General features: G+C 44.4%; 1 pseudogene; it reads left to right on the top strand.

The window, feature by feature from the left end:
* Nucleotides 1–16,850: 16,850 nt before the first annotated feature.
* Nucleotides 16,851–19,348, top strand: LOC142682177 (vitelline membrane outer layer protein 1-like; annotated as a pseudogene).
* The last annotated feature ends 517 nt before the right edge of the window (nucleotides 19,349–19,865 follow it).

The following is a 19,865-nucleotide window of genomic DNA, read 5'->3' as shown; positions in this document are numbered from 1 at the left end:
GCCGACGCTTTTGAGACGCATTTTCGGACATAATTCGGGGCTAAAACGCCCGAATTACGTCCGTAAATAGGGTGCGTGAACCCAGCCTAAAGATCATTAGTGTAAGGATTATTAGTGTTAGGATCATTAGTGTTAGGGATCATTAGTGATAGGATTATTAGTGATATAGATTATTAGTGTCAGAGATTAAGTGTGTTAGGATCATTAGTGTTAAAATCATTAGTGTTAAGGATTATTTGTGTTAGGATTGTTAGTGTTAGGGATTATTAGTGTTAGAGATTATTAGTGTTAGGATAATTAGTGTTAGGATCATTAGTGTTAGGGATTATTAGTGTTAAAGATTATTAGTGTTAGGATCATTAGTGTTAGGATCATTAGTGTTAGGATCATTAGTGTTAGGATCACTAGTGTTAGGGTTATTAGTGCTAGGATTATTAGTGTTAGGATCATTAGTGTTAGGATCATTAGTGTTAGGATCATTAGTGTTAGGGATTATTAGTGTTAGAGATTATTAGTGTTAGGATCATTAGTGTTAGGATCATTAGTGTTAGGATCACTAGTGTTAGGGTTATTAGTGCTAGGATTATTAGTGTTAGAGATTATTATTGTTAGGATCATTAGTGTAGAACGAATTAGTGTTAGGTTTATTAGTGTTAGGATCATTAGTGTTAGGATCATTAGTGTTAGGATCACTAGTGTTAGGGTTATTAGTGCTAGGATTATTAGTGTTAGGAATTATTAGTGTTAGGGATCATTAGTATTAGGATCATTAGTATTAGGGATTATTAGTGTTAGGATTATTAGCGTTTGGGATTATTAGTGTTAACATTATTAGTGTTGTGATCATTTGTGTTAGGATCATTAGTGTAAGGATTATTAGTGTTAGGATAATTAGTGTTAGGATCATAAGTATTATGGATCATTAGTGATAGGATTATTAGTGATACAGATTATTAGTGTCAGGGATTAATAATGTTAGGTTCATTAGTGTTAGGATCATTAGTGATAGGGATTATTAGTGTTTGGATTGTTAGTATCAGGATCATTCGTGTTAGGGATTATTAGTATTAGGATTGTTAGTGTTAGGGATTATTAGTGTTAGAGATTATTAGTGTTAGAATCATTAGTGTAAAACTAATTAGTGTTAGGTTTATTAGTGTTATGATCATTAGTGTTAGGATCATTAGCGTTAGGATCACTACTGTTAGGATTATTATTGTTAGGTTTATTAGTGTTTGGATTATTAGTGTTAGGATATTTAGTGTTAAGGATTATTAAAGTTAGGATCATTAGTGTTAGGGATCATTAGTGTTAGGATTATTCATGATAGAGATTTTTAGTGTTAGGGTCGTAAATGTTAGGATTATTAGTGTTAGAGATTATTAGTGTTAGGGATTAAAAGTGTTAGGCTCATTAGTGTTAAAATGGTTAGTGTTCGGATTATTAGTGGTAGAGATTATTAGTTTTAGGGTCGTAAATGTTAGGATTATTAGTTTTAGAGATTATTAATGTTTGGATTATTAGTGTTTGGATTATTAGTGTTAGAATCATTAGTGTTAGGACTTTAGAAATTTCTGGTAGGTAGTTGTAAACGCAAAAGTTTGTAAATTCTTTGGCGAGGATAAAGCTTGGCTAATAGAGCAGTCAAATGCAGTGTGGTTGGAAATTTCACTCATCCAGGGCCAACATGAACGGTTCTGAAACCTCACACATGCATAAGTGTACTGCCTAAAATATAAGGAAGAGCATTTAGTGGTGCCAGTGGGTATAACAGACCTTAGAGATGTAGCGCAGATGTGAACGAAGCCTAAGTCTTCATGACAATCTTGGTCGGATAGAGAAGGAAAATAATACCAATCAAAGAAAGTCATCTGTGTGTCACTACAGTAGATGTAACTGTAATCACTGTCTGTGGTTATGTGGACGCAAGAGGCCGCACCGCCGTAGCAGGGAGGCAGCTGGCCAAACAACAGAGCCCCCAATCAATACAAAGTCCCGCTCTAGGGTACCTGAATAGTCCAGACAGTGGCTGAGGCTTTAGCATGGATGGAGGTTGGTGCAGCTGGTTACACCAGACGTGGCGGATAACAACAGGTGCAACAGGTTGCGCCAGACGTGGCGGATAACATGGGATGTGGTAGATGACACTGGACGTGGCAGATGACACTGGACGAGGCAGATGACACGGGTGCAGCAGGACACGACTCCAACACTAACAGGCTCAGGAACAAGGACACAGCACGGGATACAGGATACAGGTAGCAGGGAACGGGAAACAATAGGAACAGGATAACACTAAGGGACCATTTGCAAGACTGAATGGGAATACTAACAACGCTCAGGCAACGAGCAAAGGGGCAGGACCCTTCTTATAGTCCAGGGAGTCATGGGCTAATTGAAGATCATGATTCTCATGTGCGCAAGCTGGTAATTTAAGGCTGGACACGAGCGTGCGCCGGACACAGCGGCCCGGAGCGGAAGTGAGCGCTGGCATCTCCTGGGAATGAGATGCGAGCCAGCGCTCACAGATCCATGGCTGCGGCTACCGGAGGGGTGAGTAAACCCGACGGTCCGCGGCCAGGAACGCTACATTATCCCCCCTCTTACGCCACCTCTTCTTGGGTCCAGAGCGACAGAGGAACTTTTAAATGAGAGCAGGGGCACTGAGGTTATCTTCCTGCTCCCAGGACCTCTCCTCAGGATCAAACCCACTCCAGTCCACCAAATAGAAAGTCCTTGCTCCTACCCTTTTGCAGTCCAGGATCTCCCTCACCTCAAACACATCAGATGAACTGCCGGGAGCAACTGCGGGACTGGGAGTCTTACTGTAGCGGTTCAGGACCACTGGTTTCAAGAAGGACACATGTAAGGAGTTGGGGATTCTTAGGGTAGGAGGCAGCCGAAGCTTAAAGGAGACAGGGTTTATCTGTTGTAGTATCTCAAAAGGTCCGAGGAACCTGGGAGCAAACTTGTAAGAAGGCGCTTTTAAACGAATGTTCCATGAGGACAGCCGGACTTTGGTACCTGGAAGATACTGAGGCGGCTCTCTTCTTTTTATATCCGCTTTTCGCTTCATGCGATCGACTGCCAGCAAAACAGAGGACCGGGTCTGTTGCCAGATTTGCACAAAGTCCCCAAATGCAGAGTGAACAGCAGGTACCAGAGATGTAGCCGACACAGGAAGAGGGACTCTAGGATAGTACTGTATACAATGTAGAATGGTTGTTATACGAGAATTTGGCCCATGGAAGAAGCTGTACGCTGTTTCATGCTGCATGGGGATGAAATGGCGTAGATAATTGTCCATGATTTTGTTAATCCTCTTGACTTGCCCATTGGACTGGGGGTGATAGGCTGAGGAAAAGTCCAATCTCACATCCAGGAGTTTACAGAGGGCTCTCCAGAATTTTGAGGTAAATTGAACCCCCCCGATAGGACACGATGTGAAGGGGCAAGCCATGCAAGCGGAAGATGTGCTATAGGAAGAGACTCGGCAGTCGGGGAGCTGAAGGTAGGCCGGTCAGCGGGATAAAATGTGCCATCTTCGAGAACCGATCCACCACCACCCAGACAGTGTTGCATGCTGCTGGGGGAGTAAGGTTTGTGACAAAGTCCATCTCGATGTGCTTCCGGTGGACATTGGGTACAGACAGAGGTTGGAGCAGGCCAGCTAGCTTGGAGTGAGCAACCTTGTTAGAAGCACACACCATGCAGGAAGAGACAAAGTCCACAACATCTTTAAGTAGCGTGGCCCACCAGAAATGACGAGTAGTCAGGTCTCGGGTTTCACGTACACTAGCGTGCCAAGCCAATTTAGAGCTGTGTCCTCAGCGGAGAATTCTTCTCCTGTCTGCCATCCGAACAAAAGTCCACCTCGGAGGGATGTCTCTAACCTGCAAAGGATTGGCAGTGACAATGCAGGACCGGTCCTGCCATGCCGGATAATACTTTGAAGGGACTCCACCATGCCATCCATCTCAAATGACCTGGACAGGGCATCAGCCCCCACATTCTTGTCAGTGGGACGGTAGTGGAGCACAAATTGGAAACGGGTGAAGAACAGCGACCACCTGGCTTGACGGGGGATTAGGCGTTGAGCCGTCTGGAGATAGGTGAGGTTCTTGTGGTCGGTGTAGATCCGGATGAGGTGAGCTGCGCCCTCTAGCAGATGTCTCCACTCCTCCAGAGCCAATTTGATTGCCAGTAGCTCCCGATCCCCAATAGAGTAGTTGCGCTCTGCAGAGGAAAAAAGTCTAGAGTAATAGCCACATACTACTGCTTTTCCTTTAAAAGCTACTCTGGAACAGAAGTGCACCTGCACCAACAGAAGAAGCGTCCACCTCCAATGAGAACTACCGAGACACGTCAGGATGATGGTGGGTCGAGGCTGAAGTGAAGGCTTTCTTGACGCTATTAAATGCAGATTCTGCCTCTGGAGTCCACACCATGGCGTTCACACCCTTCTTGGTAAGGGTAGAGATGGGAGCCGTCAGTGATGAGAAGTTTGGGATAAACTGCCGGTAGAAGTTGGCAAATCCCGAAAAACGCTGTATGGACCTCAGGCCTTGAAGACGTGGCCATTCCAGAACAGACTTTTTCTCAGGATCCATCTTGAGACCTTAATTTGAGATGATGTATCCCTGGAACTGCAGAGAATTATTTTCAAAGACGCACTTCTCCAGCTGGGCATATAGACGATTCTCCCTGAATCGCAGTAAAACTTAATGGACATGAGTCCGATGAGTCGTCGGATCAGGAGAGAAAATCAAAATATCATTGAGATAGACTACAACACAGACATAGAGGAGATCTCGGAAGATGTCATTGACAAATCCCTGGAAGACCATGGGAGCATTACACAGTCCAAAGGGCATCACCAGGTATTCGTAGTGCCTGTCTCGGTTATTGAACCCCGTCTACCACTCGTCACCTTGACGGATTCGGATCAAATTATAAGCCCTATGCAAGTCTATTTTTGAAAAAATGCTGGCTCCTCGTATACGGTCAAAGAGTTCAGATATGAGTGGCAACGGGTATTTATTCTTGATCTGGTTGACACCACAGTAGTCAATGGAGGGTCGAAGAGATCCGTCTTTCCTTTTAACGAAGAAGAACCCGGCCGTGGAGAAAGGCTTTCATATGAAAACCCTACCAAAATTCTCCTTGATATAGGCCGACATGGCTTGAGTCTCTGGCAAGGAGAAAGGATATACCCGTCTACAGAGAAGAGAGGCATTTGGAGCCAGTCCAATGGGGCAGTCATAAGTCCGATGGGGGGGCAGCGTCTCAGCCTCCCTTTTCCTGAAGACATCGGCAAACTGAGCGAAATGAGGGGGCAATCCTGCCAAATACTGAGGCAGAGGAGGCTGGATAGCATGGATCTGCAACAGACAGCGATTGAGACATTTGGAGCCCCACTGGCAGGGTTGCCAACTGTCCGTAAATTTACGGACAGTCCGCAAAAACGGTAGTCCGGCAGAAAAAAGGACCATCCAAAATTTCTCTGCAGTATCCTGGAACTTTTCACTGTGCATGCGCCAAAATGTACATGCGCAGTGCTAAGGAATAGTAGGCTGCGGCCAGGCATGTTTTCAGATTCTGTGGAATCTGAAAATATGCAGGTCGGCCGCTGCCAGGTGAGGTCTGTGCCGAGAGTGGACCAATCCAGTCACCTGACATGAGGTCAGGTGACTCAGGTCAGGTGACTGGACTGGTCCAGTCCTGTGCCGTCACCGACCCCAGTCAAAAGTGATCTTCTGCAGCTTCGCGACATGACCACCTCCTCCACCTAACTGTGAGTTGTGTGAGGCAGAGCAGAGGAGAGTTGTAGCAGTAGGCTACCGCTCTATGCTCTGTTTGCAATAAGTACAAGGGAAGGGGGAGGCTGTGTGGCTTTATTTACAAGGGTAGTGGGGGCGATATCTAGAAGGGGGGGCGCTATCTAGAAAGGAGGGCTGTGTGGCTATCTACAAGGATGAGCTGTGTGACTATCTACAAGGAGGGCTGTGTTTGGCTATCTACAAGGGGGAGCTGTGTGGCACGATCTACAAGGGGGAGCTGTGTGGCACTATCTACAAGGGGGGACTGTGTGGCAATATCTACAAGGGGGGCTGTCTGTGGTGTTATCTGCAGAGGGCACAGTTACTGAGGGGGTACTTTTATTGTGTCGAGCACTAAGGGATCATTATTACCATCTGGATCACTGGATTATGTATTTGTTTAGAGGATGGGGTATAGGTGGGGAGGATGCTGGAAAAGAAAGAAACCAACATGTCTGTGTGTCAAATTCTGCAGAGAGGTTTCGTTGCTGGAATAAGTCATTACAGTGGTCTGGGCCAGATGGAGAAGAAAAGGGAAAGTGAACGACTCTAATCAGAGAAAACATCACCTAAATTAGCGGGGGAAAGCTACAAGTGGAGCTGTGACTGGTGTGTCACTCCTAGCACACTGCACAGTGCACAGGCAACGATTACGTAATGTATCCGTAAAAATTTTGGTCTGTCCGTGAATTTTAGCTCAGTTGTCCAGAAATTTCTGAAGTGGAGGTTGGCAACCCTGCCCATTGGAGAACCTCTCCGGAATTCCAGTCCAGGACTGGGGCATATAGTCAAAGCCAAGGCAGGCCCAGCAGAACAGGATTGACAGCTTTGGGCAGATCAACAAACAAAATTAGTTCCAACGAAGGGCTCCAACTTGGAGCTTCAGCGGCTTGGTTTCAGATACAATCGGATCGGGCAGAGGCAGTCCATTCACCGAGGCAACAGATGTCTCCAGAGGAACTGTGGGCAACTGGAGATGATCCACTAGATCCTTTTAGATGAAGTTTTCCATGGACACGGAGTCCAGATAGGCAGAAACCCGTTGTGTCTTCTCTCCAGACACTATGGTCACAGAAATGGTCAGCTTGGAATATTTTTTTTATTTTGTACCGTTCCGCCTAGGGTTGTCTCTCCAACCAATCCTAGGCACTGGGGTCTCTCTGGCCTCTGGGGACACAAACGCACAAGATGGCCTCCAAGGCCGCAATACAGACAAAGTCCTGAAGTGCATCTGCGTAGTCTCTCCTGGGTAGACAATTTGGCCCGGTCCATCTGCATAGGCTCCTCTGGTGGGACAACTGAAGAGGACAGTAGGGATTGCTTGAAAGTAGGAGCCAGTGTAGGAAATCCTCTCTCCCGGAAAACCTCTTGGGAACGCTCCCGGATCCCCATGTCAACCCGGGTGGCAAGTAGGATGAGATCGTCCAGGGTAGGTGGCAGATCGCGAGCAGCCAGCTCATCTTTAATCCCAGAAGACAGTCCCTGCCAGAATGTGGCCACCGAGGCCTCATTGTTCAAGGTTAGTTCAGCAGTCAGGGTACGAAACTGAATGGCATACTCGTCCACGGAGAGGTCTCCCTGGTGTAGGGTAAGCAGGGATGCAGCAGCAGAATAAACTCTCCCAGGTTCTTCAAATATCGAACGGAAAGTCCGTAAAAAACTCTGCAAGTCCCGGGTCTGTGGTACCTGATGTTCCCACAGAAGATTTGCCCATGCCCGGGCTTTGCCAGTAAGGAGAGAGATTATGAAGGCGATCCTAGCATCATTAAAGGAGAAGGCCCTGGCATGTAGTCTGAAGTGGATCTGGCACTGATTCAGGAATCCCCTGCAGAAGCTCGTGTCTCCGACATAGCAAGGAGGTAGCTGCAGGAAGCATATGGGATTGGCACTGGTACAGACAGGAAGTGTAGTAGAAGGAACAGCAGGAATAGGTGCGGTGACGACTCTGGCTTGAGCAACCAGCCGATGTGCAATGACGTTCACCGACAGGAGTAGTTGGTCTTGCTGTGACTGAAGGTCTTGCATCTCTGCCGGCATGGCTTGTGTCATCAAGGTCTCTGGTTGACCAGCGGGTTCCATGTCCTGAGTGCACTGTCACGGTCTGTGTGTATGTGGACCCACTAGACCACACCGCCGTAGTGGGGAGGCAGCTGGCCAAGCAACATAGCACCCAATCTAAACAAACTCCCACTCTAGGGTACCTGAATAGCCCAGACAGTGGCCGAGACTATAGCACGGATGGAGGTGGGTGCATCTGGTTACGCCAGACTTGGCAGATGACAGCAGGTGCAGCAGGTTACGCCAGACGTGGCGGATAACATGGGATGTGGTAGATGACACTGGACGTGGCAGATGACATTGGACGAGGCAGATGAGACGGGTGCAATGGGACACGACTCCAACACTAACAGGCTCAGGAACAAGGATACAGCATGGAATACAGGATACAGGTAGCAGGGCACGGGAAACAACGGGAACAGGATAACACTAAGGGACCATTTGCAGGACTGACATGGGAATACTAAAAACGCTCAGGCAATGAGTGAAGGGGCAGGGCCCTTCTTATAGTCCAGGGAATCATGGGCTAATTGATGATGATGATTCCCATGTGCGCGGGACAGAGCGGATCGGAGCGGAAGTGAGTGCTGGTATGTCTACTGGGAAGGAGATGCGAGCAAGGGCTCACAGATCCATGGCTGTGGCCGCCGGGGGGGTGAGTAAACCCGACGGTCCGTGGCTATGAAGGCTACATGGGTGTATTATGCAGTCACTATTTGTTTATGGTGTGTAGGTATAATTCAGTAACAGTATGGGGGTATTATTCAGTCACTTTGTGGTTATGGTGTGGCAGTATTATTCAGTGTCAGTATGGGGGGGTATTATTCAGTCATGTGGTTATGGTGAGGCAGTATTAGTCAGTAACAGTAATGGGGTATTATTCAGTCACTATGTGGTTATGGTGTGGCTGTATTATTCAGTGTCTGTATGGGGGGGTATTATTCAGTCATTATGGGGTTATGGTGAGGCGGTATTATTCAGTAACAGTATTGGGGTATTATTCAGTCACTATGTGGTCATGGTGTGGAGGTATTAGTCAGTAACAGTATAAGGGCATTTTTCAGTCACTATGTGGTCCTGGTGTGGAGGTATTAGTCAGTAACAGTATTGGGGTATTAGTCAGTCATTATGTGGTTATGGTGAGGCGGTATTATTCAGTAACAGTATGGGGTATTATTCAGTCACATATATGTAGTCATTATGTGGCAGTAATATTTTTCCCTTGCATACTGGTATTACATGGTAACTGCATTACTGTATTATTTATCGGTATACCTTTATACTGTCACGTTTGGTTCGTGGACCCACAGGGTTGTACCGCCTTGGCGGTATGTCAGCTGGCCAGCAGGGCACAGGTCAGAGTCTATAGTTCATATAGGGTACCTGTGGCAGCTCGGACAGTATCAAGGCAGGCTTGGCAGGAACTAGGCAGCAGGTAGACATCAGGCGTGGAGTAGCAGGACAGGCGTGGTATACAGCACAGCACGGCAACAGCTCAGCACGTCACGTCACTAGATCAGGATACAGGATACAGGAACAGGGAACTCTGGGAGCAGGAAACACTAGGGGACCATTTGCAAGACAAACAGGATAAAACAACAGCGCTCAGGCATCGGAGGGAGGGGCTGCAACCTTCTTTTAGCCCAGGGTGCTCTTGGAGCAATCAGCTCAATCTCCCACATGCGTGCGCTTTGGATTCTTAAGTCTGGACTGAGCTAGCGAGCGCACCCTGGTGGTCACTGTGGAACAGGACGTCCGTATGTGCAGACATCTCTGGAGAGAAGGGTGTCGACTGGATGGAAGGAGTTTGTGGTCAGCGACCACGGACGTTACATATACAGAGATAAGTTTTTATGACAGGACAGAATATTGTGGGTAGATCATCTATGAATACCAGTACCATGACCCACAGAATTCTTGTACATTACAAAGTAATATCCAGGAACAGTTTACTGCTGAGTCCATGTATGTAAGTCTATTACGTGTTATAAGTTGTCTTTATTATATATAATTTTTGGAGAGAAATGGGGAGAGACATATGCCTCGGAGGTCTTAGCGAAGTCCCTGGAACACACATTTGATATTTAATAACTATTAATAATCAGTCTTGGGAAGCACATCTGGTACTTGCTCAGTCCTTGGGTGAAACGACGGAACATAAAATATATATTTTTTAGTAATCTATTTATCTCTACTAATAATCTGCTTAAATCTATTTGCAACCAGCATCTGGTCTGTTTTTGTTTTTTGCATGAACATGCTTTCCAGAAATGACGCAGGACCTTATCCTACTCCCTAATTGCATAACCACATTCACAAGCATTGCACAAACTGGACTGCTCTTCTGCCTAATTTTCTCTTCAGACATTATAGGCCTGGCACTTTTTATTAGAAGGACATCCATGTGATTAAATAATTTATGGAATTGCATAGTAAAACTTGACTAACTTGTACAAGGTAGAGTACTTATGGTAAGAGGACGTCAAATAGAAAAAAAAAATCCCCTACGGCTCCTACAGTGAAGGAAATAAGTATTTCATCCCTTGCTGAATTTGTAAGTTTGCCCACTGTCAAATACATGAACAGTCTCGAATTTTTAGGCTAGGTTAATTTTACCAGTGAGAGATAGATTATATATAAAAATAAAAAAAGAAAATCACATTGTCAAAATGATATATATTTATTTGCATTGTGCACAGAGAAATAAGTATTTGATCCCCTACCAACCATTAAGAGTTCCGCCTCCTCCAGACCAGTTACACGCTCCAAATCAACTTGGTGCCTGCATTAAAGACAGCTGTCTTACATGGTCACCTGTATAAAAGACTCCTGTCCACAGACTCAATTAATCAGTCTGACTCTAACCTCTACAACATGGGCAAGACCAAAGAGCTTTCTAAGGATGTCAGGGACAAGATCATAGACCTGCACAAGGCTGGAATGGGCTACAAAACCATAAGTAAGACGCTGGGTGAGAAGGAGACAACTGTTGGTGCAATAGTAAGAAAATGGAAGACATACAAAATGACTGTCAATCGACATCGATCTGGGGCTCCATGCAAAATCTCACCTCGTGGGGTATCCTTGATCCTGAGGAAGGTGAGAGCTCAGCCGAAAACTACACGGGGGGAACTTGTTAATTATCTCAAGGCAGCTGGGACCACAGTTACCAAGAAAACCATTGGTAACACATTACGCCGTAATGGATTAAAATCCTGCAGTGCCCGCAAGGTCCCCCTGCTCAAGAGGGCACATGTACAGGCCCGTCTGAAGTTTGCAAATGAACATCTGGATGATTCTGAGAGTGATTGGGAGAAGGTGCTGTGGTCAGATGAGACTAAAATTGAGCTCTTTGGCATTAACTCAACTCGCCGTGTTTGGAGGAAGAGAAATGCTGCCTATGACCCAAAGAACACCGTCCCCACTGTCAAGCATGGAGGTGGAAACATTATATTTTGGGGGTGTTTCTCTGCTAAGGGCACAGGACTACTTCACCGCATCAATGGGAGAATGGATGGAGCCATGTACCGTCAAATCCTGAGTGACAACCTCCTTCCCTCCACCAGGACATTAAAAATGGCTCGTGGCTTGGTCTTCCAGCACGACAATGACCCGAAACATACAGCCAAGGCAAAAAAGGAGTGGCTCAAAAAGAAGCACATTAACCCCTTAACGCTCCATGACCTACTATTAGGTCATGCTAACTGTAGCGTTCGCGCTCAGTGACCTAATAGTAGGTCATGGAGTAAACACGGCGCCGTTCGCGCGGGGCGCGTTCATGAGCTGTGATAGCTGCTGTTTCCGACAGCAGACTATCACTGCTCAATGTGCCGGGACCGATCGCGGAGCTCCCCCGCCGATTAACCCCTCAGAAGCCGCGTTCAATAGCGATCGCGGCTTCTTAGGGGTTAATCCGCCATCGCCGGCCTGCTACTCGATAGCGGCCGGCGATGGTGACTATGGCAACCGGACACCAAACAATGGCGTCCGGCTATGCCATAGACGGAAGCCTAGTGGGTCCTGACAACGTCAGGACCCACTATGCTTGCTGTCAGTGAGTAGCTGACAGCTCTAATACACTGCACTACGCATGTAGTGCAGTGTATTAGAATAGCGATCAGGGCCTCCTGCCCTCATGTCCCCTAGTGGGACAAAGTAAAAAAGTAAAAAAAAAGTTCAAAAAAGATGTGTAAAAATAAGAAAATAAAAGTTTTAAAAGTAATAAAAGTAAAAGTCCCACTTTTTCCCTTATCAGTCATTTATTATTAATAAAAATATATAAACAAACAAATAAACTATACATAATTGGTATCGCCGCGTCCGTAACGGCCTGAACTACAAAATTATTTTGTTATTTATCCCGCGCGGTGAACGCCGTAAAAAAAAATATTAATAAACCGTCCCAGAATCACAATTGTTTGGTCACTTCACCTCCCAAAAAATGGAATAAAAAGAGATCAAAAAGTCGCATGTACCGAAAAATGGTAATGATTGAAACTACAGTTCGTTACGCAAAAAATAAGTCCTCGCACGGCTTTATTGATTGAAAAATAAAAACGTTCTGGCTCTAAGAATAAGGTAACACCAAAAGTGAATGATTGTTTACAAAACGTATTTTATTGTGCAAACGCCATAAGACATAAAAAAAACCTATAAACATCTGGTATCACCGTAATCGTATCGCCGCGCAGAATAAAGTGAATATGACATTTATAGCGCACGGTGAACGCTGTAAAAAAAAAAGTATACAAAAACAATAGTAGAATTGCTGTTTATTAGTCACCACGCCACCTAAAAATGGAATAAAAACTGATCCAAAAGCCGCATGCACCCCAAGAAAACTACAATGGATTCCTCAAGGGGTCTAGTTTCCAAATTGGGGTCACTTTTGGGGGGTTTCCAATGTTTTGGCACCACAAGACCTCTTCAAACCGGACATGGTGCCTAATAAAAAAGAGGGCTCAAAATCCGCTAGGTGCACCTTTGCTTCGGAGGCCGGTGCTTCAGTCCATTACCGCCCGAGGGCCACATGTGGGATATTTCTCAAAACTGCAGAATCTGGGCAATACGTATTAAGTTGCGTTTCTCTGATAAATCCTTTTGTGTTATAAAAAAAATGGTATAAAAAGAGTAAATTTCACCTCTACTTTGCTCTAAATTTCTGTGAAACACCTAAAGGGTTCATAAACTTCTAAATGCTGTTGTGAATACTTTGAGGGGTCTAGTTTCTAAAATGGGGTGTTTGATGGGGGTTTCTAATATATGGGCCCCTCAAAGCAACTTCAGAACTGAACTGGAACCTAAAAAAATAAATAAATGAGGCAATACTTCGCTTCTTACATTATACTGATAATGAGCCGTGCCCACCCCAAGATGACCCCAGTTTTGACCGTTTGTATAAATGGAGACCCCTATTAGACCGTTCCAGTGCCCGGTTTTGCCAAGCATACACCCCCGAGAAGTGTTTTTCTATTGATGAGTCCCTGGTACATTTTAAAGGGAGGGTTCAATTCCGCCAGTACCTGGCAGGTAAGAGGGCAAGGTATGGCGTGAAGATGTATAAGCTGTGCGAGAGTGCATCAGGGTATACCTACAGATTTAGGATATATGAAGGAAAGGCCACCCCAAAACCAGACTTCATCCTGGACTACAATAGGTACATGGGAGGGGTGGACTTGTCAAATCAAGTCCTGAAGCCCTACAGCGCCATGCGGTGTGGTAGAAGAAGCTGGCCGGGCACATCATACAGATGGCTTTGTACAATGTGTACGTGCTACGTCGATGTGCAGGCCAGACGGGAACTTTCCTGGAATTTCAAGATCTAATCTTTAGGGACCAGGAAGGGGGGGCACCCAGTACTTCTGGAAGCGGGGCCACATGCATCGTACCAGGGCAACACTTTCCAGGAGAAGTTCCCCAAACCGGTGGAAAGGGAAAGAGTCAAAAGAGGTGCAGAGTCTGCTATAAGAGGGGGATAAGGTAGAACACAATATACCAATGTGACACGTGTCCCGAAAAACCAGGGCTCTGTATAAAAGATTGTTTTAAAATGTATCATACATCCCTTGATTTTTAATTTACCCTGATGCACTCCGCACAGCTTACCCCCCTCATCTTTCCCTTCTGAGCCCTGCCGTATGCCCAGGCAGCTGATAACAGCCACATGTAGGGTATTGCCGTACCCAGGAGAACCCACATTACAATTTAAGGGGTGTATATCTCCGGTGGCGCATGCTGGGCACAATATATTGGACACTGAAATGGCATATATATATATATAAAATTGCAAATCTCACACTGCACCATCTGCTGCGCATTATCTTTTACACAGTACCTGTGGGGTCAAAATGCTCACTACACCTCTAGATGAATGTCTTAAGGGGTGTAGTTTTTAAAATGGGGTCACTTCTCGGGGGTTTCAACTCTACTGGTACCTCAGGGGCTTCTGCATACATGACTTAGCACCAGAAAAGCTCCAGTAGGCCAAATGGTGGTCCTTTTCTTCTGAGCCCTCCCATGGGCCCAAACGGCAGTTTATCACCACAAATGGGGTATTGCTGCACTAAGGACAAATTGGGCAACAAAATGGGGTATGTTGTTCCTTGTGAAAATAAGACATTTTGATCAAAAATGACATCTTATTGGAAAAAATATAATTTTTTTCATTTCACAGCCCAATTCAAATAGGTGCTGTGAAAAAACCGTGCGGTCAAAATAATAACAAAAACCATAAATGAATTCCTTGAGGGGTGTAGTTTCCAAAATGGGGTCACTTCTGGTGGGTTCCCATTGCTTTGATACCTCTGGGCCTCTGTAAATGCGACATGGCACCCGAAAACCAATCCAGCAAAATCTGGACTCCAACAAACACATAGCGCTCCTTTCCGTCTGAGCCCTCCCATGGGCCCAAACGGCAGTTTATCACCACAAATGGGGTATTGCCGCACTAAGGACAAATTGGGCAACAAAATGGGGTATGTTGTTCCCTGTGAAAATAAGAAATTTTGATCAAAAATGACATCTTATTAGAAAAAATATCATTTTTTTCATTTCACAGCCCAATTCAAATAGGTGCTGTGAAAAAACTGTGCGGTCAAAATGATAACAAAATCCATAAATGAATTCCTTGAGGGGTGTAGTTTCCAAAATGGGGTCACTTCTGGTGGGTTTCCATTGCTTTGATACCTCTGGGGCTCTGCAAATGCGACATGCACCCGAAAACCAATCCAGCAAAATTTGGACTCCAACAAACACATAGCGCTCCTTTCCTTTTGAGCCCTCCCATGGGCCCAAACGGCAGTTTATCACCACAAATGGGGTATTGCCGCACTAAGGACAAATTGGGCAACAAAATGGGGTATGTTGTTCGCTGTGAAAATAAGAAATTTTGATCAAAAATGACATCTTATTGGAAAAAATATCATTTTTTTCATTTCACAGCCCAATTCAAATAGGTGCTGTGAAAAAACTGTGCGGTCAAAATGATAACAAAAACCATAAATGAATTCCTTGAGGGGTGTAATTTCCAAAATGGGGTCACTTCTGGTGGGTTTCCATTGTTTTGATACCTCAACACCTCTTCAAACCTTGCATGCTGCCTAAAATATATTCTAATAAAAAAGAGGCCTCAAAATGCACTAGGTGCTTCTTTGCTTCTAGGGCTTGTGTTTTAGTCCACGAGCGCAGTAGGGCCACATGTGGGACATTTCTAAAAACTGCAGAATCTGGACAATACATATTTAGTTGTGTTTCTCTGGTAAAACCTTCTCTGTTACTAAAAAAAAATGGAAAAAAATGGAAATTCAGCAGAAAAAATGAAATTTGCAAATTTCATTTCCAATTTGCTTTAATTCCTGTGAAATGCCTGAAGGGTTAAAAAACTTTCTAACTGCTGTTTTGAATACTTTGAGGGGTCTAGTTTTTAAAATGGGGTGTTTTATGGGAGTTTATCATACATAGGCCCCTCAAATCCACTTCAGAACTGAACTGGCACCTTCAAAAAAAGGCTTTTGAAATTTTCTTAAGAATATGAGAAATTGCTGTTTATGTTCTAAGCCTTGTAACGTCCAAGAAAAATAAAATAATGTTCAAAAAACGATGCCAATCTAAAGTAGACATATGGGAAATGTGAACTAGTAACTATTTTTGGTGGTATAACCGTCTGTTTTTCAAGCAGATGCATTTAAATTCTGAAAAATGCTATTTTTTGTAAATTTTCTCTACATTTTGCAATTTTTCACAAATAAAGACTGAATATATCGAACAAATTTTACCACGAACATGAAGCCCAAAGTGTCACGAGAAAACAATCTCAGAATCGCTTGGATAGGTTTAAGCATTCTGACGTTATTACCACATAAAGTGAAATATGTCAGATTTGAAAAATGGGCTCTGAGCCTTAAGGCCCAAACTAGGCTGCGTCCTTAAGGGGTTAAGGTCATGGAGTGGCCTAGCCAGTCTCCAGACCTTAATCCCATCGAAAACTTATGGAGGGAGCTGAAGATCCGAGTTGCCAAGCGACAGCCTCGAAACGTTAATGATTTACAGATGATCTGCAAAGAGGAGTGGGCCAAAATTCCATCTAACGTGTGCAAACGTCATCATCAACAACAAAAAATGTCTGACTGCTGTGCTTGCCAACAAGGGTTTTGCCACCAATAATTTAAGTCTTGTTTGCCAAAGGGATCAAATACTTATTTCTCTGTGCACAATGCAAATAAATATATATAATTTTGACAATGTGATTTTTTTTTTTTTTTATATATAATCTATCTCTCACTGGTAAAATTCACCTAGCCTAAAAATTCTAGACTGTTCATGTCTTTGACAGTGGGCAAACTTACAAAATCAGCAAGGGATCAAATACTTATTTCCTTCACTGTATATCCAGGCTATAAATTCAGTCTGGAAAATGACGGCTCTAATCACATTGAGCCGCTTGTGTGACGTTGATCTGACTTCTCGCTCCAGAAGATGTAGTCCTTAGGTGTAGTAACGTTACTTATACAGGCAGCATCGACCTACGGAAACACCATTTCAGTTGGTAATGGTGGCCAATGGGGTAGCTGGGGAAGCCTACAGCAATGTCCGTCTTCAGCCTCAGCAAGAGGATTCAGCATAAAGGTACAGTAATTGAGATTTGTAAAATATATTTTTAGAGAACTAAGATAACCGTGTTGGCTCCCTAGATGGCATCAACTGAAATCAATTGTCATCATACATGTTAATGACTCTAATATAATAGCTGATTATGGTAGTGGTCAGAGTCCGCAGGAAATATCCCGCCTGCCACCCACTAACCATGATATGAAAGGGTGATGGCGTTATCAAAACCATTGTCTCTAATTTTAATAACAAGCACTTGTATAATATGTGGTTTTAGGGTATAGATCGATGACTGTCTATGGTGGGACGTCAGGAGAGATATTTGTTGGATGAACTACTGGCTTGTTTTCTATGCATTTACGGTTGTCATGTGTATTATAAAGCTATGAATTGATATGAACACCACAATCTGTTTACTTTCAGGTGGAAGTACCACTTGGACCTAATGAAGATGACACAGCCCTGAAGGAATTAGACTATACTGTGCTCACTCTTCAAGCCAAATAGTTGTGGGCACAATTACATCTTCAGAAGGAGAGTAAGTCTGTGCAATTTTCTTAACAGATCTTAATCTTGTGTTATGAAGTTTTGGTCAGTCTCTACCCAGACTTCCCATTTCCTCAAATATGTTGAAGACCACATACTTGCAGGGGTTGTCCACTACCGGACAACTGATGACCTATCCACCAGATAGGTCATCAGAATATGATCGGTATGGGTCCGACAGCCAGAAAAATTGGGAAGCCATATAGAGCTACTTCATCAAGGTAAACGGTCATAAAACTCGTTAGTAGTAATTCAGCCTTTATTGGGGTGATGCGTTTCGACACCGGTCCGGTGTCTTCATCAGACCATATACATTTAAAAAAAACACAGATAGTGGGTTATGGGGTACTGTGGCTGGCATTGTATTGAGTCACTGTGGCTGGCATTGCATTGAGGCACTGTGGCTGGCATTGTATTGAGGCACTGTGGCTGGCATTGTATTGAGGCACTGTGGCTGGCATTGTATTGGGGCACTGTGGCTGGCATTGTATTGAGGCACTGTGGCTGGCATTGCATTGAGGCACTGTGGCTGGCATTGTATTGAGGCACTGTGGCTGGGATTGTATTGAGGCACTGTGGCTGGCATTGCATTGAGGCACTGTGGCTGGCATTGCATTGAGGCACTGTGGCTGGCATTGCATTGAGGCACTGTGGCTGCCATTGTATTGATGCACTGTGGCTGGCATTGTATTGGGGCACTGTGGCTGGCATTGTATTGATGCACTGTGGCTGGCATTGTATTGAGGCACTGTGGCTGGCATTGCATTGAGGCACTGTGGCTGGCATTGCATTGAGGCACTGTGGCTGGCATTGCATTGGGGCACTGTGACTGGCATTGTATTGAGGCACTGTGGCTGGCATGGTATTGAGGCACTGTGGCTGGTATTGTTATGGGACACTGTGGCTGGCATTGTCATAGGGAAATGTGGCTGGCATTGTATTGGGGCACTGTGACTGGCATTGTATTGAGGCACTGTGGCTGGCATGGTATTGAGGCACTGTGGCTGGTATTGTTATGGGACACTGTGGCTGGCATTGTCATAGGGAAATGTGGCTGGCATTGTATTGGGGAACTGTGACTGGCATTGTATTGGTGTACTGTATATATATTGTCTGAATATTACCCAGGAAATGTACAATTAAAGGTAAAACCCTTTTATTATACAAATTGAGTGCCTTTTATGGTCCAGTGCATCCTATACGGTACTCATGTAAAGACCAGACCAAGCACCGTGTAGACATTGAATAAGAAGGAGGTGCCAAGAGATGTAATGTCAGAATCAGGAACTAATACCATCTAATTTCCAGTTAAATAAAGTATTGACACAAGCGATTATAGCACAGCAAAGAGCAAAGTGTTTCCATTCCCCCCTCACTGTCTTCCGTTTCATGTGGGGAAAAAAAAGGTGTACACATACATGTTCTTGTGAGAGAAGGCACATTGTCATGGTAAACATTTATACAACCAGCTCAGCTATTGTCTTTCTCCACACTTGAGTGACTGGACTCCTATTTTATGGTGTCCCACTGGAAGTTTCATAAATTTTGCCTTGAAAGTTGAGAAACCGCAGGGTGATGGAGATGACACGGCCACCAACATCCTCATGATGCAATGCTCAGATTACAGCATTGTCCAAGGAAATGGTGGCACCTGGGGAGATTATGGAGGATGGAGTGGAGTTTGTGTAAGTGGTATCTGTGGTATCAAAACCAAAGTGGAAGGACCACAAAACAAGGATGATGACACCGCTCTCAATGATATCCAGTTTGAATATTGTCAAGCAAAAAAAATCTCAATAACGGGGTTCATGCAAATCTGATTTAAAATCTGATAAATAAAATCATTTTTAGAAATTCAATCTCTTGTACCTAAATTTGTGCCATAACTCTTTTGTACATAAGAAGAAAGTCAGTCCCCTGGTCGCTGTCTTGGGACTGCTGTTTTGTATATCCCCTTATGTCTAGTCAGATCAGTTTATTGAGGCTTGAGGAACAATTTCTTTCTCATGGATATGAGTAAAATTATCATTGAAGATTTTTTAGACAAATAGTGACCTCCTACCTTAGAGCCATGCTTGTAACCTGATCGAGAGTAAGAGGTCCTCAACTCTCTATTTACCCATACTTGTCAGACAGGAAGATACCTCATCAAGAAAGTAGAGAGGTGGACATGTAGTCAAAACCGCAGGTGCAGTTCACATTAATTGGGGGTATGAGCCGCAGATTGGGGACTACATGGTAGGAAGTAATTTAATCAGTCAAATTGATAAGAGCAGACCCTAAAATTAATTCATACCCCAGATAAGACCCTCTAAATATACAAGACTTTAGATTAGT

The sequence above is a fragment of the Rhinoderma darwinii genome, assembly GCF_050947455.1.
Source record: "Rhinoderma darwinii isolate aRhiDar2 chromosome 3 unlocalized genomic scaffold, aRhiDar2.hap1 SUPER_3_unloc_11, whole genome shotgun sequence".
Taxonomy (NCBI): Eukaryota; Metazoa; Chordata; class Amphibia; order Anura; family Rhinodermatidae; genus Rhinoderma; species Rhinoderma darwinii.
This window is presented reverse-complemented; position numbering and strand designations above follow the sequence as displayed.